This window comes from Meles meles, chromosome 7, assembly GCF_922984935.1.
Source record: "Meles meles chromosome 7, mMelMel3.1 paternal haplotype, whole genome shotgun sequence".
NCBI classification, from domain to species: domain Eukaryota; kingdom Metazoa; phylum Chordata; class Mammalia; order Carnivora; family Mustelidae; genus Meles; species Meles meles.
The window spans coordinates 129,369,301-129,397,060 of NC_060072.1; the positions used below are offsets into that span (position 1 = coordinate 129,369,301).

At 38.2% G+C, this 27,760-nt stretch overlaps 1 protein-coding gene across 3 annotated transcripts in view; it reads left to right on the forward strand.

Moving 5' to 3' along the window:
• Window positions 1-27,760, forward strand: part of MALRD1 (MAM and LDL receptor class A domain containing 1) — an 800,866-nt gene that overhangs the window by 466,063 nt on the left and 307,043 nt on the right. The gene's annotated exons all lie outside the window — the stretch shown is intronic.

Below are 27,760 nucleotides of genomic sequence, written 5' to 3' on the forward strand. Positions count from 1 at the left end.
ACACACAAAATGTAAATTACTTATATTTTCTTTTAAGTTAGCACTTAGAAAAGTTCTGTTGAATTTGTTAACTTCAGTGTGAATTGCTAAGATCAGAGTCATTAGTACAAGGCACGGTACTCAGTCATTTTTGCCTTCTCATGTATGATCACCACTCTGAATATATATGAAATTTTATGCACAGAGAAAAGAAAGCACACTTACCAATTTTCTCTTTATAATTTACTGTGAATATATTCATGTAAATAAGGGGCCTATATGTGTATTCATGAAGATAATTAGCATTTTATTCAATAAGTTTTACATAATGACAACAAAAATTCACTGCTTTGAATGGCAAAATTTGTGAAAATGAGATTTGAAATGAAGCATTTGCGATTTTTTTGTATACATTCACCTTAGTCTAATTTTCTCTATATTTGTGAATTTGGAAAGATACTTGAAATGACATCCTTGTCCTTTTTGATGAGGGAAGTGGTTACTACCAGTAACATGTGCAGGCGCTCTATGACAAATTCATTAGGTTTATGGAAATTTATGAGACTGATGTTGGACAAGAAGGGACTACCCTTTCAAGGGTCATTATTTTCTAATATTTTTGGTCTTGTTTTTATGTCTACCACTGACTTGCTAACCAGGAAGCTGCTTCTCAGCCTTGTACACTTCTACTTGCAACTCTTAACAATACTTTTGGTTACTGATTATTCTGTTCTGGTGGCTGGCTGGGACCGGACTCCTGGCTTGATACTCCCTTGCCGTCACCTTGCTGTTTTCAACAAAGGAAGAGAACCATGTTCTCCTTTGATCTCACCCACTAGTTCACAACAAAACCACTAACAAGTCTTAGGTGTATGCCTTAGATTTTACAGGCCTGAATCTAATTTGAAGTTTAGAACATTGGAGGGAAAACAAAATTAGTTCCCAGGCTTATTTTTTGCTTCACTTTTGAAATTTCTTGGAGTCAATTAAGGAATCTCACAGTCCATCTTTCAATGCATAGATGGATTCCAGTCTCAAATAACACCATCCCCTAAATATAGCAATTGATCTTGACTTTGGACGCACTTTCCTCCCTCTTGCCAAAGCAATCAAAAAATGCCAAGACCTGTATCAGCTCATTTCCCAAAATGTGAGATATTTAGCTGACAGAATATCACAGTGGGCTTCTTGATGTGACAAAAGATCATTGGACAAGTAGCCAGAGAGAGAAACTTAGATTTAAATCCTAACTCTGCCACTTATTAGTCAGGACCTTATGACCATGAGCTGGTATACCCTCTATGAGCTACCATCTGTCTATATAACATGGTGGTTATAACAGGAATTTAATAGTTTTAGGATCATCAGATGCTATAAGTGAGAGTGTGGTGCAGATCCTCTAATGCTCTTAGCAAATTTTAGGTCCTTTGTTGTTGTTGTTGTTTGTTTTTAAAAGTAAGTATAGGGAAGGGAGGAAAGAGAATAATTCAGAATATTTATTTTTGTTCTTTTGTTAAAAATAAATAAAGTACTACTAAATGTATCATCCAAAAAATGAGAGTTTTCATATTGCTTTCATTTAAGTGGAGCCATTTTTTTTTTTTTGATGCCATAATTCCTGATCTGTGTTTATTCCCACACATTGTCTGCTTGGATGGGTGTGCCTAGAAATTTGTCCCTCTGTTCCCTGATAACTAAGCCATGATGAGGTTCTGTAAGGTGTTAAACTTAGAGCACAAGCTGTTATTGTTTGCTTCTCATAACCTGGCTAAGGATGTCTGTCATTTAGGAGATAATGTTAAAAAAGCAGAATGTTGTCCTAAGGTGGGTTTTTCATGACAAATAAATACCTAGGTGAAACTAGGATATTTTTTTTTCTCTTTCTTTTTTTTTTCCCATTTTATTTATTTTTTTCAGCATAACAGTATTCATTGTTTTTGCACAACACCCAGTGCTCCATGCAAAACGTGCCCTCCCTATTACCCACCACCTGTTCCCCCAACCTCCCACCCCTGACCCTTCAAAACCCTCAGGTTGTTTTTCAGAGTCCATAGTCTCTTATGGTTCGCCTCCCCTCCCCAACGTCCATAGCCCCCTCCCCCTCTCCCAATCCCACCTCCCCCCCAGCAACCCCCAGTTTGTTTTGTGAGATTAAGAGTCATTTATGGTTTGTCTCCCTCCCAATCCCATCTTGTTTCATTTATTCTTCTCCTATCCCCATGGGTATTTACCCTAAAGATACAGACGTAGTGATCCGAAGGGGCACGTGTACCCGAATGTTTATAGCAGCAATGTCTACAATGTCTACAATAGCCAAACTATGGAAAGAACCTAGATGTCCATCAACAGATGAATGGATAAAGAAGATGTGGTATATATACACAATGGAATACTAGGATATTTATTTTTAAAGTAAAGGAAGGACATTGAGATATGTCAATGTATCCTATTAAGAAAACATTATTTCCCTTTTCCCACATGATAAATGCTCAAATAATCAGCATATCTCTCAGGTTAGGAGAGCATTAACATGACATAGTGCTGCAGACAACTCACTTAGTAGCTCTCTGCTGAGAAAAAAAATAGTGTCCACACTTTATCAGAATGCCAGTTCTCCAGAAAAGCACTGAGTAAGGGAAGGATGATCTAATGATTAATTTTATAGATCCTTTTTTTGTTTGTTTGTTTGTTTACCATGTATACCACTGTGTCCTTCTTCCACCTCTAAATCTCTAAATACATTTACAGCTTTGATTCCTGTCTTCAGTGATGATAGGGTCTCTCTTCCTGATGTAGGCTAAGTCTTCCACTTTATTCTTAATTGTACCCTCATTCTAGAATCTGGCTTGACATGAGCCTGGATTAAATCTCAAATTTTAAGCCTAGGAATCTGTAACTTTAAACTACCTTACCCTATTTCCTCTGTAAATAAATAAAGAATTCCTACAAATTGTTAAAACATAACCAGATAAGCAGAAGATGTACGTAGGTATTCTACCTAAGACAAAGTACAAAATGGCCATTGAACATACGTAGAGATGCTCTACCCCTGGAGTGATCAAGATAAGGCAAGTAAGAACATAGGCAGATTTTATTGCATACTCAGTTGTTGAGAAAACTTTCCAAAGGCATTTCGGTACCAAAACAACAACAACAACCAAACCAAAACAACAGAAACAAATTTAAAAGACAGTACCAAGTATTGCCAAGAAAACAGAACAAGCAGTGAAAGATTTTGAACACTTCTGATGGGAGTGTAAATTGGCATAGAAATTTTGGAAAATAACTTGGTAGTACTAAGTAAAATTGAAGCCACACATTTCTGTTTGTTGTGTTTCTCCTTTGTACATTTCCAAAAATATACTTATGTATCCAAGAGTCATGAAAAAAAAAATATTCAAAGCAGAGAGTTTATAAATGTTCTAAGCTAGGGCCAACCCAAATATTAGTCAAGAAGAGAATTACTGATAGTGACTATTCCCTTCACATAAGAGAAGAAATAAATATCAAACTTTCACACGTGAATTCCCTTCTTAAGCACATTCTGGTTTCCAGTCTTGCTCTTTTACTGAAGTTTTGACTCTCCTTTGCGTATTTTCAAGGAATTACCTCTCCTGTCCTCCTAATGCATTCATAGACTCCATTAAATAATGTGTGGTGTGTTGAAACAATGTAAATCATACATTAGTGGACTATCTTAACATAGAAGATGTTGCACTATCCAGTTAGGTAAGAGATAAAAGACATAAAGAGATGTTTCACTGTAGAAAGTATATAGATGGCCCCTGTCCAAAAAAAAACAAAAAACAAAAACATGAGAGGGTTTTCAATATTACTAGCTATTAGGGAAATACATGTTAAATATACAGTGAAATATCACTACATCCATCAGAAGGGCTAAAATAAAAATAAATAAGTAATGTCCACACCAGGGGTGCCTGGGTGGCTCAGTGGGTTAAGGCCTCTGCTTTCGGCTCGGGTCATGGTCCCGGGGCCCTGGGATCGAGCCCCGCATCAGGTTCTCTGCTCAGTGGGGAGCCTGCTTCCCCCTCTCTCTCTGCCTGCCTCTCTGCCTACTTGTGATCTCTGTCTGTCAAATAAATAAATAAAATCTTTAAAAAGAAAAAAAATGTCTGCACCAAATGCAGGAATCGTGTAGGGATACTGGGGCACTCCTGTGGTGCTCAGACTATGAAACAGTACATCCCCTCTGGAAAACAGTTTGGTGATTTCTTAAATCAACAATAAGATACAAATACACAACTACTGTGTGATCTAGTTATTGAACTTTTCAAGTGTTCAGCCCAGAAAAGGGAAGACCTATGTTTACATGAAAGGTTTTGCCCAGATGTTCATAGCAGCGTTATTTGTGATAGGCACAGCCTAGAAAGAGCCCATATTTCTTTCAGTGGGTGAATGATTAACTGAACTGTGGCATATCCGTGGAATAGTAACTCTGCCATCAAAAGGAGCAAATTATAGATACTACAGATTTCCTGGTATTATCACAAAATGGCTACCATGGTAAGCTCACGATATTCCAGATTTTAGTTAATTGGAAAGTTGCTCTTGTCTATTACAAACTGTGTCTTGGAGAAATTAATGCACAGAAAATATCCCTGGCTACTTATGGTTTCTTTTCAATTTTACCTTTATTTCAATAATTCCTATTTCCAAATGTATTATTTTCATACTCTCTGCTTTTCATATTGTGTATTACCCCATGTCAAGTTTTAGGTTTTAACTGATAGTATGCTAAGTGGCTTTTGATATTTTTTGCCCAAGTTCAGTTTGGATTTTTTGTTAAGCTCATTACAAATCACTCTAAGTGAACCTTGAAGCAGTCCTCACAAATGAGAAGCCTAGAAAACAGATACTTTTCTCACTACTTTGAAATTTTAGGTGAAGTAATTCTCACTTTGTGATGAAGCTGTAGTCAGGTATTTCGAATCAAAAGAATTGCATAGTACAAGCTCAGCTCTCAACCTCTGGAAATCTAAATTAAATCTCTCAGCTAAGTGTGAACATTGTGCACTTCAGGAAAATAACCTCGGTAATAGATGTGGGAGAGCGGAAACAGAAGCTAGTGAGCTGCTCACCTGCCCTTCCTTCCTTCCTTCCTCCCTCTCTCCTTCCCTTTCTTCTTTCCTCCCACCCTACCTCCCTCCCTTTATCCCTTCTTTCTTCCTTCCCATCCTTACTTCCTTCCTTCCTCCCTCCGTCCCTTTCCATCTCCTCTCCTTCTTCCTCCCTCCCACCCTTTCTTCCCCTTCCCTTCCTTCCTTCCTTCCTTTATCCCTCCCTCTCTCCCTTCCTTCCTCCCACCCTCCCTTCTTTCCTTCCCACTTCCCTCCCTTCATTATTCCCTCCCTCACTCCCCTCCTCATTTCCCATTCTCCCTTCCTTCTTTCCAGTGTTTAATGAGGACCTACTTTAAGCTAGGCAGAGATGGGAATAAATATTGCATGGTAGCAGTGAATAGATGATTGATTTAATATTCTAAGATTTCTTTTTAGCTTATGGGATACTTCAGGGGTTTCAGACTTGGACACCACTCCATCAGCTATTGAATTTGCGTAAAAGAACATTAAATAATAATAATAATAATAATAATAATAATAATAATAATAAAGGATCTTCTTGGTGTCACTGTTTCTCAGCAACTTAGTTTCTCTTAATAAGTTATTTGATGATAAAGATTTTTTTCATCCAGAGTTTTATTGACTCTCTCTTAACTTTTTTGATAAATATGCTGCAATTTCATTTTCAGAAAAGTTTTGTCAATGAGTACATGATTTAACAGGATATCAAGTTGCACACTTTTTTGATGAAGAAGCTGAATATTGGGCCACTGTCTTAGTCAACATAGCAAGTGGGGACAAAGGACATTTCAAAGTAGGCTGTAACAGTTATCTACAGTGATGTGTGGGCCAACCTTGAATGTATAAAATTCGGGCGTATAAGAAGATATTATTTACACTCCATCCTCTTACCATTTTAAAGATTTTTTTTTTTTTGACAGAGACCATAAGTAGGCAGAAAGGCAGGCAGAGAGAAGGGGGGTGGGGGGAAGCAGGCTCCCCGCCGAGCAGAGAGCCCTGATGCAGAGCCCGATCCCAGGACCCTGAGATCATGACCTGAGCCGAAGGCAGAAGCTTTAACCCACTGAGGCGCCCAGGTGCCCCCCTCTTACCATTTTAAACTCAGGAAAGATACGGAGACCATAACTTAAAATGTCTGGGTTTGTGAATGGATTAGCCTAGTTCTGGAAACCAGTAGCGGCAGCAGCTAGCACTTACTCAGTATGGTCTAATGCCAGTAATCTCCAAAGACAACCTAACACTGAATAAGCAATTGATAAACATCTGCTTAATGGAACAAAGGGTAGCTAAGTCTTATCTGTTCTTACTAACTAAGCTCTCTTTTAACTCAATACATTGCCTCATTTAATCCTTATAATAACTCTACAGAAAGGGCATTATCATTAGCTCTTACTCAGAGGCAACAACTTGCAGAGTACTCATTAGCTTCTTAAAGTTGGTGGCTGAGCTGGTCCACCTCGAGTATTCAAGCTCTCAAGCATCAGCTTAGGATGCCTGTCTACTTGTAGGACTCCGAGGTTTGCAAATTCCACATTTAGCCTTCATTCAACATCTAGCAGGAAAGCAACCAAAGGACACTAAGTATTTCCCTAGAATTCTTTGAGCATAACAGTGATTTGTAGTTTGGTAAGAGAACATTTTACTACTTAATTACAGAACTCCATTAAAGAGTTTTAAAGAAAGTTATGAGCTGTGTGGGAGACATACACATATTTTTCTGATATATTTCTGTCATCTTTATTTCACAATGATTATTGTGTAAGTAAATTTCATAACACACATTATTAAAAACTTTAGAATGGAATCCATGCTTTTAAGGAAGGAAAAATGGGTCCGGGTCCATATAATTAACCCACATAAATTGATTCAACCGATAATCAATAAAAATGGTACTAGTGAAACCTCATCAGTCAGCAAGGAAAGGCAACAAAGAAGTATGCCACCTCTCAGAATCTTGTGTGAGCCTAGAAAGTCTCTGAAATACTTGAAAACACAGATTTGTAAAATACTTCGTGGGAAATCCCAGTGTACTCTGTCTGCATGGTGGAGACACACTGAGCTGAAAGGTTAGTATTAATGTGAATGTAGGGCAGCTAGAACCTTTAGGGCTGAACTTGAAGTCCTGTGGAGACACAACCATAACTTAAACACACAACCTCATGCAAAGGATGGATTCACAATGAAAAATGACAAACCAAGATAGTAAATGAGCCACCTCAAGGCTGTATCAGCCACCAAAAAGCTGAAGAACTACAACCTCATTTCTCTTCCTGAGATTACATCTTGCCATGTTTCTCCTTACACATTTGCCCATCATCATGGGGAATTCCGTGATTGGCGGGTCACTGTTCACTCTCATAGTCATAGTAAGTGTTGGATGCTTAAGACATTGAGTAAATTAAAAGTTTACAGAGAAGGGGGAAAAAGTCTTTCCTGGATGATGCATTTTAGAAAATAATTTTATATATTGAACCTACTCAATATACCTAGATCGAAACCTTTGAAAAGAAAGTGAGAGTAAATACCAGTTATGGAGCATCTTCTTTTTTTTTTTTAATATTTTATTTATTTGACAGAGAGAAATCACAACTAGGCAGAGAGGCAGGCAGAGAGAGAGGAGGAAGCAGGCTCCCTGCGGAGCAGAGAGCCCGATGTGGGGCTCATTCCCAGGACCCTGGGATCATGACCTGAGCTTAAGGCAGAGGCTTTAACCCACTGAGCCACCCAGGCGCCCCTATGGAACATCTTCTATGTGCAGGCACACTGTATACACATAATATATTGTAATTCCTTTAAAAAGCATTATGAGGGGCGCCTGGGTGGCTCAGTCGGTTAGGTGTCTGACTTCCACTCAGTTGTGATTCCAGGGTCCTGGGGTTGAGCCCCAGGAGAATCATGTCACATTCCCCGCTCAGCAGGAAGTCTGCTTCTCCTTCTCCTTCTGCCTGCTGCTCCCCCTGCTCATGCTCGCTCTTTCCCTCCGTCTGTCTGTCAGATAAATAAAATCTTTTTTTTAGAAAAGTATTATAAAAAAAGTCATCTGTTACACTTTACAAAGTGAAGAACCAAAACAAAAAGATTTTAAATCTAACTTCATAGTTTTTGATAACAATGAACTACTACCAAACAGTTTTGAAATTTGGGAGCTATTGATAATTTTATGCTGGCATTTTATAAAATGTATTTGGGGGTACCTGGGTGGCTCAGTCTGTTAAGCATCTGCCTTTGGCTCAGGTCATGACCCTAGGGTACTGGGGTGGAGCCCCAAGTTGAGCTTAGCAGGGAGCTTGTTTCTCCCTCTCCCTCTGCTTCTCCCCCTGCTTATGCTTTCTCTTTCTCTCTCTCTTAAAGAGATAAATAAATAAAATCTTTAATAAAATAAAATAAATTGCCTTTAAATTTTTTTATCTTTTTATAACACTATTTCAATTTAGGACTGAGAGAATGATTAAAGTTCTCAGATAAAACACAGTAATACTTTACTGTTAATATTCCATTTTCTATGGTTTCCCTCTGCTTTTGCCAATTTCCTACTATTAGATTGATTTTGAGAGATTCTGTCTACTTACAACTTCTGATTCATGCTTACAAAAATGTATGCTAAATTTCTCTTTGGTGTTCACAATTCAATTGGACTATTTCTCTTTTAATCGTGAAAAATAGAAGAATTTTTGAAAACATTTATTTGCATTCCCAACTATCTCCATCCATCTATGGGGTTACTATTCTCCAGTTTCTTTTTTTTTTTTTTTTAATTTTTTTTAATTTCTTTTCAGTATATCAGTATTCTTTGTTTTTGCACCACATCCAGTGCTCCATGCAACATGTGCCTTCCCTAATACCCACCACCTTGTTCCCCCAACTTCCCACCCCCTGCCCCTTCAAGACCCTCAGGTTGTTTTCCAGAGTCCATAGTCTCTCATGGTTCATCCCCCCTTCCAATTTCCCTCAACTCCCTTCTCCTCTCCATCTCCCCATGTCCTCCATGTTATTTGTTATGCTCCACAAATAAGTGAAACCATATGATAATTGACTCTCTCTACTTGACTTATTTCACTCAGCATAATCTCTTCCAGTCCTGTCCATGTTGCTACAAAAGTTGGGTATTCATCCTTTCTGATGGAGGCATAATACTCCATAGTGTATGTAGACCACATCTTCCTTATCCATTTGTCCGTTGAAGAGCATCTTGGTTTTTTCCACAGTTTGGTGACCGTGGCCATTGCTGCTATAAACATTGGGGTACAAATGGCCCTTCTTTTCACTACATCTGTATCTTTGGGGTAAATACCCAGCAGTGCAATTGCAGGGTCATAGGGAAGCTCTATTTTTAATTTCTTGAGGAATCTCCACACTGTTCTCCAAAGTGGCTGCACGAACTTGCATTCCCACCAACAGTGTAAGAGGGTTCCCCTTTCTCCACATCCTCTCCAACACATGCTGTTTCCTGTCTTGTTAATTTTGGCCATTCTAACTGGTGTAAGGTGGTATCTCAATGTGGTTTTAATTTGAATCTCCCTGATGGCTACTAATGATGAACAATTTTTCATGTGTCTGATAGCCATTTGTATATCTTCATTGGAGAAGTGTCTGTTCATATCTTCTGCCCATTTTTTGATATGATTATCTGTTTTGTGTGTGTTGAGTTTGAGGAATTCTTTATAGATCCTGGATATCAACCTTTTGTCTGTACTGTCATTTGCAAATATCTTCTCCCATTCCGTGGGTTGCCTCTTTGTTTTATTGATTGTTTCCTTTGCTGTGCAGAAGCTTTTGATCTTGATGAAGTCCCAAAAGTTCATTTTCGCTTTTGTTTCCTTTGCCTTTGGAGACATATCTTGAAAGAAGTTGCTGTGGCTGATATCGAAGAGATTACTGCCTATGTTCTCCTCTAGGATTCTGATGGAGTCCTGTCTCACGTTGAGGTCTTTTATCCATTTTGAGTTTATCTTTGTGTATGGTGTAAGAGAATGGTCGAGTTTCATTCTTCTACATATCGCTGTCCAGTTTTCCCAGCACCATTTATTGGAAAACCCAAAAGACTCCACCCCCAAACTACTAGAACTCATACAGCAATTCAGTAACATGGCAGGATACAAAGTCAATGTACAGAAATCAGTGGCTTTCTTATACACTAACAATGAAAATACAGAAAGGCAAATTAGAGAATCGATTCCATTTACTATAGCACCAAAAACCATAAGATAATAAACCTAACCAAAGTGGTAAAAGATCTGTACTTGAGGAACTACAGAATACTCATGAAAGAAATTGAAAAAGACACAAAAAGATGGAAAACCGTTCCATGCTCTTGGATTGGAACAATAAACATTGTTAAAATGTCTATACTGCCTAGAGCTATCTATACTTTTAATGCCATTCCAATCAAAATTCCACCGGTATTTTTCAAAGAGCTGGAGCAAATAATCCTAAAATTTGTATGGAATCAGAAGAGACCCCAAATTGCTAAGGAAATGTTGAAAAACAAAAACAAAACTGGCAGCATTACGTTACCTGATTTCAAGCTTTACCACAAGCTGTGATCACCAAGACAGCATGGTACTGGCATAAAAACAGACACATAGACCAGTGGAACAGAGTAGAGAGCCCAGATATGGACCCTCAACTCTATGGTCAAATAATCTTCAACAAAACAGGAAACAATATACAGTGGAAAAAAGACAGTCTCTTCAATAAATGGTGCTGCGAAAAACTGGACAGCTATATATTCTCCAGTTTCTCCTTTTTTTCCTACTCCAGTCCGCAGCCAGTGAGTTGGGGATTTTTGTTTTGTTTTGGTTTGGGTTGGTTTTTTTTTTAATAGTGTGTTTACCAGTTTCTTTCTTCACCGCTGCTTCCCAGTCCTTCCTTCTAGGTTAATTTGCTTTTAATGTAATACATTATTCAGAAATATTTTTTTGAGTTCTCCTAGTTCTAGAAGCTGTACCCCTTATATGATAACCTACTGTGTCCAGGAACTAGTCCTCTGGATAAGTAATCTCGACTCCTTTTCTAGATGGTAGTTCACATGCATGTGAAGGGGAGAAAGAACAAAGTCTGTTCAGGTGTAATTTAAAACTCATAAAGTAGTTAGTGATAAACCATTTTGCCACAAATAGGATGGACACTATATGATAAGATCTCAAAACACATTGTTAAATAAGTGATTTGTGACTTGGAATTGGAAAGCGAGGTAAAGAGAAGGACAGATTTCCCAAGTATGGAATTTGAGTGGTCAGGGTAAAAATTCCAAGTGGGAAGATTCGGGAAGTCTGAGGAGGATCAAACTAATTTTGGAAGGAAGGTGATGAGGTAGTTTTAGGTTGTGTTTTAGTGCTTATGTGACATGGGGCATGTCAGTTAAATTACACAGCTGTGGTCCGGAAGACGCTACTGGGGAGATAAAGACTTGGTGGTTACTCTCAAGAATGTACTAAAGTTGGGAAAAAAAGATGTAAATTTCAGTGTGCAAGAGAAGCGTAAGGAGGTAGTGACAGTTGTGGACAATCAGTGTTGTAATCAGCATCTTCTGAGCCACCCATTCCCCCAAGAGCTCTGTAGGTTAGCAATTTTCTGGACTGTTGTGGGACTTAGGAAATTTCTTATAAAATTTATAAATGGCATAACTTTTTACATAAATAGCAAAACATCAGAAATCATCTTGAATACACTGCAAGTCTTTACCACAATCAAACCTTCCTCACATCAATGCTGGGCAGCCCCAGATGCATGGATGTTTTATTTTCCAAAAGATCAATAAATCAGCTGGCTCGAACTTGCAACACATTTTTTTCTATAGGAGGAATATTGTAAATCATGGTTTGTTTCAGAAACCAGCCCATAAAACCCTATTGAAACTATAATGCAGCTCTATATCTAGAGTTAAAAGCATAGGTATAGAAAACATCTTTTTGTTTTTTGTAAACACCAGAAACATAATTAAGCAAATGGGACAGACAAAATAGCCTTCAGTGGACGCAATAATTTTTAAATGTGTTGAATTAGAGATAGCTAAACCAAATGGAAAACTTGCCTTGAGTAAAATGGGTTTTTAGATTTACTTTTGTATGTTAGCAGTTGAGAAAAATTAAATTTATTTTGGGAGTGATAAAACAATTGGAGACCAATGGGAATTCATGGGCAATCTCAGAGTCCTTGAACAGTTATTGTACTTTTCTGTTCATTTAATTTTACTTTAATACTTTTTTACTTTTTTCCCTTGGTATTTGTAGATTGCTAACACTAAAAGTTAAGTTCGTTTTATTTATTTGAATTTTAATTAAAGCAAATGTTTTTATTTGAGAGCACCAAACTTTCTAACTGACTGCCTCTCCTAATCTTTCTTGGTTAAAAGTTCTTCTAATTCTCCTTTGGATTAATTTTCTCTCTTTTATTTTTTTTCCCCATTTTATTTATTTTTTCAGTGTAACAGTATTCATTCTTTTTGCACAACACCCAGTGCTCCATGCAAAACGTGCCCTCCCCATTACCCACCACCTGTTCCCCCAACCTCCCACCCCTGACCCTTCAAAACCCTCAGGTTGTTTTTCAGAGTCCATAGTCTCTTATGGTTCGCCTCCCCTTCCAAATTTTTTTTTTTTTAATAAACATATAATGTATTTTTATCCCCAGGGGTACAGGTCTGTGAATCACCAGGTTTACACACTTCACAGCACTCATGATAGCACTTACCCTCCCCAATGTCCATAGCCCCCTCCCCCTCTCCCAATCCCACCTCCCCCCAGCAACCCCCAGTTTGTTTGTGAGATTAAGAGTCATTTATGATTTGTCTCCCTCCCAATCCCATCTTGTTTCATTTATTCTTCTCCTATCCCCCTACCCCCCCATGTTGCTTCTCCATGTCCTCATATCAGGGAGATCATATGATAGTTGTTTTTCTCCGATTGACTTATTTCACTAAGCATGATACGCTCTAGTTCCATCCACGTCGTCGCAAATGGCATGATTTCATTTCTTTTGATGGCTGCATAGTATTCCATTGTGTATATATACCACATCTTCTTTATCCATTCATCTGTTGATGGACATCTAGGTTCTTTCCATAGTCTGGCTATTGTAGACATTGCTGCTATAAACATTCGGGTACACGTGCCCCTTCGGATCACTATGTTTGTATCTTTAGGATAAATACCCAGTAGTGCAATTGCTGGGTCATAGGGTAGTTCTATTTTCAACATTTTGAGGAACCTCCATGCTGTTTTCCAGAGTGGTTGCACCAGCTTGCATTCCCACCAACAGTGGAGGAGGGTTCCCCTTTCTCCACATCCTCTCCAGCATCTGTCATTTCCTGACTTGTTAATTTTAGCCATCCTGACTGGTGTGAGGTGATATCTCATTGTGGTTTTGATTTGTATTTCCCTGATGCCGAGTGACGTGGAGCACATTTTCATGTGTCTGTTGGCCATGTGGATGTCTTCTTTGCAGAAATGTCTGTTCATGTCCTCTGCCCATTTCTTGATTGGATTGTTTGTTCTTTGGGTGTTGAGTTTGCTAAGTTCCTTATAGATTTTGGATACTAGCCCTTTATCTGATATGTCATTTGCAAATATCTTCTCCCATTCTGTCAGTTGTCTTTTGGTTTTGTCTTTTGGTTTCCTTGCTGTGCAAAAGCTTTTGATCTTTTATTTTTTTATATTTTCCTTATTCTTATGATTTGCTTACTTCCTTAGGGGAAGAGCCTTTCTGACTCATCAGTCTTCTTTTTTCTATTACATAATTGTTTGTTTCACTTTGTATCTCCGACTGGACTTCAGTCTTTAACTGGAAAGTATCTGAGCTCAGGGTCCCGGGTCTTTACTATGATGTTACTGCCCCTTTAACGGACTGGTGTCCCTCCCTGAGAAACTCATATCTTGGCACTTCCAGTTCCACATTTAAACTGTTCTACCCCAGAGGCATTTATCCACTAAACCATAGGACATAATATGTTATGAAGGTTCAGTTGAACTGCTTTAAGCATTTGGTTGTGGAGCTGTATGGCCTTTTCCCAAAATAACATTAAATCCTCAAAACCAAAGCAGTAAGATTGGAACAGGAAGAGGGCCTCTGAATCAGGTACTGTGGGCATGGGAAGGTAGCTCACCCAGGCTGCTGAGTCAAACAGCTAAACTTAAGGGATGCCTAACAGGGCACGGACATTGTATGCAGGATTTGGGTGGGGGTTATAAGAGCCTTAATAGCCACCCAGATAGATGGCCAACCAGCTAAAGCACACATACTAGTGACAAAGCCATAAAAGGATTTTTCTATTAGGGAATTGATCATACCTTCAAATCAGTATAAGATCTGTATTCATTTAAATGAAGGTTGGTTCCATAAACTTCTCAAAAAATAGTTAGATGTGCGCCTGGGTGGCTCAGACGGGTAAACGTCTGCCTTCAGCTCAGGTCATGATCCTGGGATCCTTGGATCGAGCCCCACATTGGGCTCCTGCTCAGTGGGGAGCCTGATTCTCCCCCTCCCTCTGCCTCTCTCCCTGCTCATTCTCTCTCTCTCTCTCTCTCTCAAATGAATAAATAAAATCTTAAAAAAATAGTAAATGATATTACAATTCCCTTTCTGACTTATTAGACAAAATCAATAATTTAAAGCCATAATCTCTTTAATTTTTGAGAGTCTATTAGTTAAGATGATTTGTATTTTCATAAATAATGTATTATTACACTGTCTTCATGCTAATGGAGTTGATTCACATATTTAAACATGATAAATGGCAGTCAACATGCCATTTCTATATGTTGATCAGAGAGGAAATTAGAATTTTTTTTAATAGGACATACACAAAGTATCAGACCATCTTAATGGCTGTTTCTTTGTTTTTTGTTTTTGTAGCTCATTGAATGTGCTCTTTTAAGAAATAGATCCTAGGGAGTAGATCATTTCTGTAGACTTCCACATGATGACTATTTTTTAAAAGATCCTTGGTTAGTTTTCATATTTAATGGACATACTAGAAGAATTTTAAGAAGTGAAAAACACTGTAATACTGCCAGTAGGAAAGGGTACGCTTATGGTCTTTATGATCTCTGAACAGTTAACTTGTTTCAAAGCGGTCAGGGATTTTTGTCTCTTTCTTTCATAGACAAATTCCAAGATCAGGAATTGGACTTGGTAAAGAGAGACACGCAGCTACTCATTTACTAAATGAATTAGACTTTTAAGAGAAAAAAAATCTAAGGAGAGTTGTGGTTTGCTTCTGACTGTAAACAAATTGTCTGTTTGTAAGAAAGCACTGGTTGCCTGACAACTAATTTGCCTAAGGGAGCGAGGCAGAAGTCACAGCGTCTTTTACCAGCGGGATGGGGGCTGGGGGCCCAGCTGGGAGGCTGGCTGCCTGATAACCACTATGGGATAAATCTGCATTGACTTACCTTCTGACACTCCTTGTTTGCTCATATATATTCAGCAGTGCCTTGTGCCCAGGTGAATAACAAGAAAATTGGAATATGTAATCCTTGCTAAATTGCTCTTGCGGGTTTGGCAGTAACCGAAGTTCACATCCTTGTCCCATATGGGACCTCTGGTTACTATCCATGCATTTTCTGGATTGTAATCTCTCTCCCTCTTCTTCCCTTTTTTTTTTTTTTTTTTTTTTAAGATCTTGAGAGAGAGAGGGAAAGAGCATGGGCACAAGCTTGAGCAGGGGGAGCTGCAGAGGGAGAGTGAGAAGCAAACTCCTCTCTGATCAGGGAGCCCCAAGCAGGGCTGGATCCCAGGACCCTGGGATCATGACCTGAGCAAAGGGCAGAGGCTTATTGGACTGAGCTGCCCAGGAGCCCTCTCTCCTTCTTCTGTCTTTGCCTCCTTAACCCTTTCTTTTCTCTTGTGTTTTCAGTCTTACCATCTCAATGCATCACGTCGGTGTGCAAAGGTCATCTAAAAATCCTTTACTTCTCTCATTCCTTACTGCAGTTACCATGTCTTTATTCAGCTTCCCTGCTCTCACTTCTTCAATTTGTGTTCACCTCTCAGAACTTCACTGAATCTTCTCTTGGAAAGGTTACCAGCTTTATCTCACTGAAGCCAGTAACACTTTTCTGTGCCCAAATTGCTTGGCCGCTCAGCAGTATTCAACATCTCTGTCCATCCCTGCTTAGAAACACTTTCTTTTGCTTTTCTTAGCTTATGGGATGCTCTGTCTTAATGGCTTTACTCTAACTCCTCCATCTTTTCCTTTCACATCCTTTTCCACACTCTTCTGTTTCTGCTCAACTTGTAAAATACTGGCTGACCTCAGGACAGGATCGTTGCTTCCCTATTTTTTTCTCTTCATGTCTCCTTGTGTTATTTCATCCTTTCATATAGGTTAAATGTCCACTATTTTATTACTTGTCTCACATCAAACTGTCCAGTGAATTCAAGTTCAATTTACCCAGTAAGTTTAATATACCCAGATGAAACTTTGATTTCGGTGCCTGCTTTAATGCTCCCTTATTTTTATAATAGCTTCATCTATGCATGATTTATATTCCCCAGAGTGGTTGTTAAGTACTCAGTTTTGAAATTGTATTTCACGCCTTTATATTTGTCAAGACATATAACACAAGAGGAAGGAGCTATTTGACGCTTAATACTCATTTAATTCAATTAATGTATCAATATGGCAGGAGGAATAATCTCTAAAATAAATTCAGTCTTTGCTCTGGGCAGTGAAACAAATTTACTTCTAAGTACGGTTAATTAACCTTTCTATAATTTACATAAACAAAAATATCTAAAACTACATCTTAAGTACATGTAACATTTTCAGGTGGATAGAATGTGCTTCCATATAAATGAATACAAAATGCTTTTCCTAGATTGACACCATTCTTTTTCATTTATGCCCAGTGTGGTTATTTTTACTGCTATTTTTATTCATTTCTTCACCACAATGTAGAGTTTAGGGTTCTCAATTCAAAGTGATAGATAGATATGATATGATAGATATGTATATTTACATTACATATCACATCATATAAATATGCAATGTCATGTTAATTATCATTTCCTTGTCTTTCAACAAATGTTTACCAAGTACCTATATCGCACTTGGCCCTGGGGTTACAACAGCAAACACATGCATGCATAGACCCCTGTCCTCTGGGTTCATTTCTCTTAAGGTAAATAGATTCACCTAAGAGAGTTCTTAACAGTTGTATATGCACGAATCCATGAGTATCATCATCACAAACAATGCAAAGATTTAGGATAAAGGTAGATCTTCATACATAAATATGTGCTGATAACTATCATGATATCAGTGCTTAAGAGATATATTCAGCTAGCTAGATAATATAGACAGATGCATAAACATCCATACGCACACGTATGCATTGCTTTCAAACATTAATGTCATACTTTACAAGATTCCACACTAATAATAAAATAAAAGTTTATAATTTTTAACATAATCCACTATTTTTTAGGTATGTTTTATATTTTCTTTGGAATTTTAGCATAAGTGTTTTAGAGATTGAGGTTAAGGTTTTGTTCTTTGAATACACTCCAACCCCCTCTGCAGTGTCTAACATGTGGTGAAATTATAATAAATGTGGGTTGCTAGGGCCTTCCATGATGTCCAAGTTGTTTACAATCACTGTTCTAGAGTAGGATGATAGCTAACCTAGTATGGTCATATGGCTTTCCTTAGGTACATTTCTGATTACTGAAATTACTGCAAAATGAAGACTTGTCATATTCTATATGTTAAACATGATGAAAAGCTTCTTTTCAGAGTCATATAGATACTTATCCATAAATGTAAGAAAAAAATGATATATTTCCTTTCTTAAAATAAGTTGATCATGAGTTCCTCCTAGTTTAACCCATAAATGTTTTATGACTTCCTCCTTTCCTAATGGCTAGCATCTCAGTTCAGGCCCCTTATCACACAGTAACTGTGGGATTGGCCTCTCTAACATTCTATCTTCACATGTCCTTAACCAGCTAGGATAGTGGTCTCTGTGTCTTTTGCCTCCTTTATCAATCCACAAAAAGTAGGATTCTGAAACACATATGTGATCATTTCACATTCACATTTCATTATTTAAGATCGTTTGGTGGACTCCTGTTACCCTCGAGGATGAACTCAAATGGTTTCAATATGCACAACCTTCTCCAGCTAACTGCTTTGTTTTCCCAACTCCCTCCACTGCCAGCTGAGTCCCACAAGGTCTATACTCTAGCCATTTCAGTAGTAGAAATGTAGAGGAGTAGTAGTAGTAGTAGTACTGTTCAGTACTAATGTTCAGTAGTAGAAATGGCTACACTCAGCCATTTCTAGCCATTTCAGTCTATTAATACTTACATTTCTCTCAGTAATGCATGTTCCTCTGTGGTTTTCATAGTTTTATGCATGGCCCTTTCAGAATGATCTTCCTTACTTCAAATGAGAAAAAAAAAAATTCCTCTTACTCTTCAAAATGAATTCACTATCACCACTACCATGAAATATTCCAGCCAAGACCTGTACCCCTGGGGCTACTAATACATTATATGTTAATAAAAAATAAAAAATTAATAAAAAAACAAGTGGCCTTTGCATTTTGCTCATACTTCAATTTTAGCAGTTTGTAATATTTTATATTATATATTATATCTTCTCCCGTAGTCTCTGAGCTCCTTAAGACAGATAGATTTCCTTATTCATAGGCCTAGAATGAGGCGTGATGAATGCTTACTGAATGAATCAATGGACTAAATATAATGCTGTTATTAGGAAGAGGAAAACAGAAAGACCTAAAGGGAGGTGTTACTTTCCTTGCCCTCTATTAAATGTAAAGATAAAAGTTACCTGCAGAAAGAAGAGCTATCACATATTTGTTTCCATCATATCTTATTTGTGGAGTCACTGTTTTCTTTATCAGATATGAAAAAGAGAAGAATAAGTTTCCTTTAAAGTCATCTCTGTATTTAACTAATGCTCATCAGTGAACCATGGTTTGGATTACAGGTCATTTCATCAAGTTTCAGCTAGTAATGGAGCATATTGTGGTTGTTGTTGTTTTAAAGATTTTATTTATTTATGACAAAGTGAGAGATCACAAGTAGGCAGAGAGGCAGGCAGACAGAGAGAGGGGGAAGCAGGCTCCCTGCTGAGCAGAGAGCCCAATGCAGGGCTTGATCCCAGGACCTTAGATTACGACCTGAGCCAAAGGCAGAAACTTCAACCCACTAGGCCACCCTGGTGCCCCAAGCATATTGTTTTTTGAAGCCCTGTTATTATTGTGTCTCTAACAGTCTTCTCAGCACTTATTCTCCTTGCTTGGGTCGGATCTTTGCCATCCATGTTGGTACAATATTATGAAACAAAAGAACACATTTTCTTTGCAGAAATTTTCAGGAATGAAGATCTAAACAACAAATGTAGTGCAAAAGGGGCAGTGGTATCACCAAAGGGGCTCACAACATCTCTCCTGTGAGGAACTACAAAGTGTACAGGGGTGTGAAATCATCTTTACTACCAGTGTCAAATAAGTACATTCAACTTTCTTAAAAGAGATGGGGGGCTACTTTTCTTTCATTTTTCATTCATTTTTGTTTTGCTCACATAATCCCCTGTGTACCCTCTGTTGTAATTAGAGAAGGGCTCTATCTGTTGGTCCACTATGGATTCTGAAAGATGAGGGTAAATCTTACCAAAGGTAGGTGGGACACTCTAGGTAAGCTAATGGGAAAGATCTTGTGCTTTTGTCTTCTGTCTCAACGGGATTCCTTTCCAAATCTGTCAAAACAGTAATAACTCTTGTTATCTTTCTCTGTCACTGTAGATGTTTCTGGTGTGTGTGCGCGCATGCACGTGTGTTTTAAAGCAACACACTACATTGCAGAAATTCTGCTAATGAGAACCAGGACTTGAACCCTGGCTGTCTAATGCACTCTGATCTGAAGCGCTGACATTATAATGCTGGCTTTGGACATATGCAAAGAAACTCACTAAGTTAAATAAGGAATACCAAGTAATACCCAATTCCCTTGGGGTCATTGTGGGACAAGGCAATCTTTTTTTTTTTTTTAAGATTTTATTTATTTATTTGACAGAGAGAGATCACAAGTAGACAGAGAGGCAGGCAGAGAGAGAGGAGGAAGCAGGCTTCCTGCAGAGCAGAGAGCCCCATGTGGGGCTCGATCCCAGGACCCTGAGATCATGACCTGAGCCTAAGGCAGAGGCTTTAACCCACTGAGCCACCCAGGTGCCAAGGCAATCTTAAAAGAGGGCACTTTTAATTCTTGGTTAGAGGCCACAGTGAAATAAGTACAAGACATTACAGACACCAAAGTCTTATAATTACTATGTCCCTGGATAATTACTCCAGGATTAGAGAAAGTTTAAAAGCTTTACACAGTGAAGAGTATAAGAAAGAAACTCACTTTATCATTGCAAATATGACCAAATGCACCAGTGATTAATTGCTGCTCTAGTTAACGTATCCTATATATCCTTCTCAAATTAATATGGTTAGAAATATCACCAATCTTTTTTTCCCCACTCTCAGAGTTTTGGCTTGTCAGATATACATAAAAAATATTTTTATAATTCATCATATCCCTCCCAGTCTTCAAAGACAGACTGTTACTGCATCTTTTCTTTCTTTTAAAACAGGACAGGGTTAAAACCCTCAACTTGAAAGACACGTAGAAAGTTTGGCTTAGTTACAGGGATTTCAAAGACCAGAGCGAAAGTTAGTATGTTTGTGCCAAGAAGAAGGATGGAAGGAGCATATGACTGGACCCATCTGTAGCAAATTGCCTTTGATGATGCAACAAAAAATAATTAAAACGCAACAAAGAGCAGTGAATGATCCCAGTAGTGAACAAAATCCTTTGGAAGGCTGATAAAAATGCTGGTGCAGAAAAACAGCCTTTCTTCCAGGAAGAGATTTTGAGAAGGGAAATCCATTTCTTTAACCTTTAAAGAAGTCTTACTGTTTCTCTGTGGGCTCTGCCCCATTTACATTCTTTTCTAACCTCATGTTGGCACTAATAATATTCAGCAAAATTGACTCTGAAGCCCTGAGATGGAATGCCACTCTGCAATATCTTTGCAATTTTATGATCAATAAAATACCCTTATGCCAGAACATAGTAATCAGTGCATGAGAAATGAATTTCAAACAAAATAGTAAAAGTATTAGCAAGATAAATATCTTTTAGATATTAAAAATGTCATATGTAGAAAATAAACATAGCAACATGTAGACTACAACAGGAAGACCTATGATATTTGGAGAAGTCATGAATTAAAACCTGAAGGCTTACGAGATGACATGTTAGAATTTAAGAATGATGAAAATAATTATTACCCCATGATATTTGTGCATAGAGTGCTAATTGCTTTCTGGCTCCAAAGACACAGATTTAGACCAACAAATTTAGCAAATGAGAATTGCATTTTTATACCTAATGCTAAGATGTAGAATATTGTGGATCTATGGTTTATGGAAACAATGTAGAGTAATTACTATATCCTATAATCTCCTAAACCAGATTTCACTTCCTGTCTAGAATTCTTTCCTAAAGTTTATTTGTCTGGGTTTTCATTGTCCCTCCAATGTGGGAAGTTTATGAAGCCTCACTAATTGGCTTGGAAATTTCTGTGAGAAATGCAAAGTGTGGAATAATGATAGCATTCTCATTCTTCACTCTTGGGCTTCAAGTATACCCCCAAGAGAAGTAGTTTGGGTCTGCATTCTTCTCTCTGGTTCCACTTTAGGGCAATTCCATCATTAACCAGGCTCTTCCCTCACTTGTCATGATCATAACTAATCTTCTCCTAAGCAGTGAAGTCCCAGATGAGCTTCTCAAGCCCTTGCAGTGCTCACTCTATATTCAATGGCTGCAGAGTTAGGCTGTCAGGTTGGAAGAGGCCCCTTAGGATGGAAAGAATGAGAGGATTCAGCCAGAAAATAATGTGCTCATTCCAATTGAAGAAGTTTTGTGAAGCCTAGTGATTGCTATTTGAGGTTCAGCTAAATCTGGCTTAGTAGATTTTATAAGGTGCTAATTGTATTGTTCCAACAAAGCATAGGTCTATATATTTTATAATCTTGCCATTCCGTGGTAAAATGCAATCCCACTTACTAAGTTTTACTCTAAGTCTCTTCCGTTGGTGACAGAGCTTTATTACAACTAACTCTATGAACAAATACCATAATAATTATTTCTACTATCTTTTTTTAAAATATTTATTTATTTGACAGAGAGAGATCGCAAGTAGGCAGAGAGGCAGGTAGAGAGACAGGAGGAAGTAGGCTCCCTGCTGAGCAGAGAGCCCCATGTGAGGCTCGATCCCAGGACCCTGGGATCATGACCTGAGCTGAAGGCAGAGGCTTAACCCACTGAGCCATCCAGCTGCCCTATTTCTACTATCTTTAAGGTAGTCTATTTTAACTCAAAGGACCGTGATTAAGGAATATTAGGCTTCAGAATTAGCATGAAACTAAAATGGCCAAAAGCAAACACCCTACAATGAAGTACTCCATACAAATGATATCAGGGTTTAGACTAAATGCATTAAGTCACAAGTATCCTGCTTGCACAAAATGTAGGACAGATGGCACTTTGAGTACCCACAGAAGAATACCAGAGTATTGAGAGACCCCAATGGCAGGTCGTCATCTGTATAAAGATATAAGATAACCAACTGACCCTACTGCCAAGAAGAAGAGAGGAGAAATCAAATTGGGGCCATGGAAGGAAGGTTGTGCGTTCCTTTGGCACGTGATGCCCAGAACCCAACTATTGACAAAGCCGAAAGGAGACTTCTATCATTGGCAGCTGAATGTCACCCTGAGGCACTTGCTTCTGCTGTTTATGAAGGCCAGGACACGGCAGGGAATCTGATTTCAATCAGCATAAGGACAGCCATCCTACCAATGAACACAGTGTGACAATAGGAGGAGGCTGACCAATATCCCAAGAACGAAAGGAGATGATTATGTCATGTGAATAATTTATAGGAAGCATTGATCTAATTAGGGATGACATGTAAAGATATAAATGAAGCCAGTCTAAGAAAAGATTGATGTAACATGTGAAGTCTAAAATAGAGCAAAGAGAAAAAAAAGCCATTTGTTTGGAATATATGTTTAATTAAATGAATTGAACTGGAAGTATGGAAATCCAGCTCATTTTTCTGGAATTAGGCCAATTAATTGTTCCTTAAATCTTAACTTATTTCAGCTCAAGCAGTACAAAAGAGACATTACTGATTGTCCCTCACACAAACATCCATTACCCTGAGATCTGCCTCTTTACAGGGGCATTTTAAAAATCAAAGCTAATGTCATTATGAGTATATGATTAAAATATTACAGAAATTGATTTGTTGCTTTTGTGAAATGAAAAATTCACTCTTACCTGCTCTTGTATTCAGAAACTCCTCCAATTGTGTTTGGTGTTAAGTATTAACATTTGCCATAAAAATCACAAGTTCATGCTAAGACTTGAAATGGCTGTTGTCCAAAAATGATAAAATTCCAAGCTGAGTTTAGTTGGCAGCAGATGCCAGCAACCAGATTAACATCAGATACCAGAAAATTTGGGGGCCATAGGTGAAAATGGGTGGCTCTTTAAAACTGGATATGAAGAGATTCCAAGAGTGGGGGGAAAAAAAAGAAAAAGGGGAAGAAGGTAGGGTTGGAACAAGAGAACCACTTTCCGAAAAGATACCAGTGGTTGACATGAATTACTTTGGGGGTTGTCTTTTTAAGTACTGTAGTTGTATATTTAATCATATCATTAAAAGATGATTAGGGGCTGTGTCTTCTGTTTCTTCATCTGCCAGAGTGGTTTTCCAAGACAGTAGTGATCTGCTCTAAGACAGCTTTTCAATGACAGTGTAAACTCCCAATCTTTTATTGGCCCTTAAAAAAACAGTCTTAGCCTACATAATAGAATCTTGGCAGCTTACTTTGATTTTGCCTCAGTTTGGTCTTCTCTTCACCCATTATTCACGATCTCTCTTTTAAAGAGAATGGCTCTGGGAGCAGGAGTGTGGAAAGCGTTCTGGTGGGTATACGTATGTGTGCGCATGCGCACATACACAGTCTGGCCGCAGAGGCACAAACGCGGGTGTGTATACACATGGCATAGTAGCTATACATACATGTGTCTGTGCAGGTATGTGTATACAGGCCTGCACATATATATGTTTTACTGGATCCCCACGAATGTGCTATCAGAGGGAGGTTATGACTGTTCTTACCGGGCTGTAGTGGACCTCAAGCCTGGAGCAGAAGTGAAGGACCCGAGCCCCTTAGGTCTGTTTTATTAAAAGACCTGCATGCATGCCCCCGACATAATTAGAACTACAGAAGGAAGGAAGAAGGAAAAGATCTCCAGCGGACATTTAGCAGTACTTTGACAGGACGAATGTGCAGACCTCTGTGGTCCAGGGCATTGTGCAGGAGGATGATTGCAGGGTAACAGTTTTGTCCTTAGAGTGTCCTTCCAGTGTGAGGTACCAGGTTCCTGAGTCTCCCTCCCCTCCCCCAGGAATGCTAGGGCACTAATCTAGTCCTGGAGACTGGAGAGATCTATGTATCTCATATTTATGTATTTGTATTTGTTTTTCTCATTTTTATTTTTCTTCCTCTCTCTCCCAAAACATCCCACTAGAAAGAAAATTGGACAAGGGATGACCTTGTTTAAATAATTATTTATATTTTACAAATACTTTTTTAAAATTTTATTTATTTATTTATTTTTATAAACATATAATGTATTTTTATCCCCAGGGGTCCAGGTCTGTGAATCGCCAGGTTTACACACTTCATAGCTCTCACCATAGCACATACCCTCCCCAATGTCCATAATCCCACCCATCTCTCCCGACTCCCCCTCCCCCCAGCAACCCTCAGTTTGTTTTGTGAGATTAAGAGTCACTTACGGTTTGTCTCCCTCCCGATCCCATCTTGTTTCATTTATTCTTCTCTTACCCCTCTTAACCCCCCTGTTGCATCTCCACGTCCTCATATCAGGGAGATCATATGATAGTTGTCTTTCTCCGATTGACTTATTTCACTAAGCATGATACCCTTTAGTTCTATCCACGTGATCGCAAATGGCAAGATTTCATTTCTTTTGATGGCTACAAATACTTTTTAAAAAGATTTTATTTATTTATTTGACAGAGATCACAAGTAGGCAGAGAGGCAGGCAGAGAGAGGAGGAAGCAGGCTCCCTATTGAACAGAGAGCCCAACGTGGGGCTCAATCCCAGCACCCCGAGATCATGACCTGAGCGGAAGGCAGAGGCTTAACTCACTGAGCCACCCAGGTGCCCCTAGAAATACATTTTTTAATGTACTACTAATAATGTTCAATATTCATGCATGAAGATACTGGTAAAATATTTGTGTGTCCTACATGCCAAGCATTCTGTTAGCAGCTTTAAATGCTCAGTCTCTAATTGTCACAAAACACAAGGTAAATATGACAGTTTCCATTTTTTACATAAAGAAAGGGAGGTTCATGATGGTTAAAAAAATCTCTTATTAATAAAGAACTGGGTTATTTCTGTTACGCTCCACTGAGCTCAAAATAAATATGCTTAAGTCAGATTTGAAAGTAGTGCAAGGTTGTAGTTTCTCTGTCACTGACCGTGTGGTTTAAGGGGTGGGAAATACCGAGTAAAAGCCTCATTGCCCTCCCATACAAGTCTCATGGAAGACATCACTCGTTGTTTTTCTGCTAAGCCCATGGGCAGTTTTGGAATTTTCAGTCTTTGATAAATGAGAAGAAGCTTTGGCATCCCAAATTTATGGATAGAACTTTCTATCAATTTTATTCTCTTAATATATTCACATAATGCTTTTCTAATCTTCCTGTTGTGTGTGTGTGTTTGTGTGTGTGTTTGTCTTTTTGAAGCTTCTTTTCACTAATGAATGTGGTCATGAGGAATTTCATGGCCAACATCTAGGTCAGTGTACTAGGATCTGCTTAATTTTTACCATAAGTTTTTTCTTAACCACCTTATTAGCACTTAGTTTTTTCTTGTTATACTCTAGCATCATCATTTCTAATCCCTGGAACAAAAACAGGAGTAAATAAGTGCAATAATTATTTCTTACATGTAGTGTTCTTGTCCCTAGTAAATTTCTTGCCTTTTATTGCTGAGTAATTAACCCACCACTAATGGGCATTCAGGTCTCAGTGATGTTGCCCAAGACTTTAAGGAATGCATACAGCTCTTTTATGCTAGTAAACCTTAGTATGGCTATCATATTTTGTGTGCGTTTGTGTTTATGTATGTATGTATACATATATTCAATCATATATATATATATATATATATATATAAAATTAAAGGCTAAACCAAATCACTTTCATTTATGGTTCTTATTCTAGCATTTCAGCAGTTAAAATGTCCTGATAATAAATTATAGAGTGAGCGTTGTTCAGTTTTTAAACAGAAATAATACATGTGGTTTAGCAGAGGCATAAACCATGTCTTACAGATGACCTCTTGTTAGCAGAGCCCTCCCGTTCCAGGTAGTAGGCAGCAGCATGGGCATTAGAGTCAGACAAATCTGAGTTCAGTCTCTGCTCTGCCCTTAAATTGCTTGCTGTGTGTTCTCAGCTTCAAGTTTCCTAACTACTGAGACTCAGTGTTCTTATTTATAAATTGAATTATTAATAAGTAATTTCAGGGTTGTTTTTAACATTATAAGACTGTATCTAAGACCCCAGAATAATTATATTACTATAATTACTATGTTAATACTATTATAATTTATATATAGTATATACGTATAAGAAAGGAAATAAAGGTTCAATTATCTTCTGTATAGAAGAACTGGGTTATTTCTGTATATCTGTATAGGAGTATATCTGGTATATCTGTATAGGAGATATTTTATATGGCATCTTTGATAGAGGAACACAGAAATAAGACATGGAATTTCCCATGAAGGAATTCATCCCAATAAGATACAAACACACACATACACACACACACTAAATATAACTACACATATAGATATACAAGCAGACCAAATATCAAAGCACGTGCAGTAATTTCCTGAACTAGAAGCATTAGGAGTTGTAAATGCTTGACAATTCTTTCTCACCACTTGTCCAGAATCTCTGACCATTGTCAGCTGTTCTAAGTCAACGTCCCCACCTTGTGGACAGAATAAAGAGTCTGACCCCACATCACTTTCCCTTTCCGCCTTCTAGTCTTCTTGGTGTGGGGAGAGAGGCTTTGGTAATCTGGGCACGAGTAGATGGTCTCTAAAAGATTTAGCTGGCATTCACTGCAGCCTCCATATTTGGTGATTTTCATCAAAGCTATTCCTTCTTTATAAAATACAGGTATATGTTTATCTCCTTCCTCTTTTCTCTTCTCTTCAAACTTCATAGCCAGGCAGCTGCTCAAAATTATTTGTTTACCTGAAACTGCTCTTATTAACTCTGAAATTCTAATCTCTGATTACTGCTTTCTATCATTTTATTTCTCAAAGTACCAAACATTGTTTTCTATCTCATGGTGATCCCAAGATCACCTTATTCTCCTAACCTCTGCCTCTTCTCCATCATGCCCTCCACACCCATTCCCATCCTCAGAGGATTGTTTCCCGTGTGCTAGGTGATCTTCAATATCCTTTATATATATTATCTCTTTTAATCATTTCAGTCTTATGTGTTGGATGTTATAGGTCCACACTTCCCTGTCCA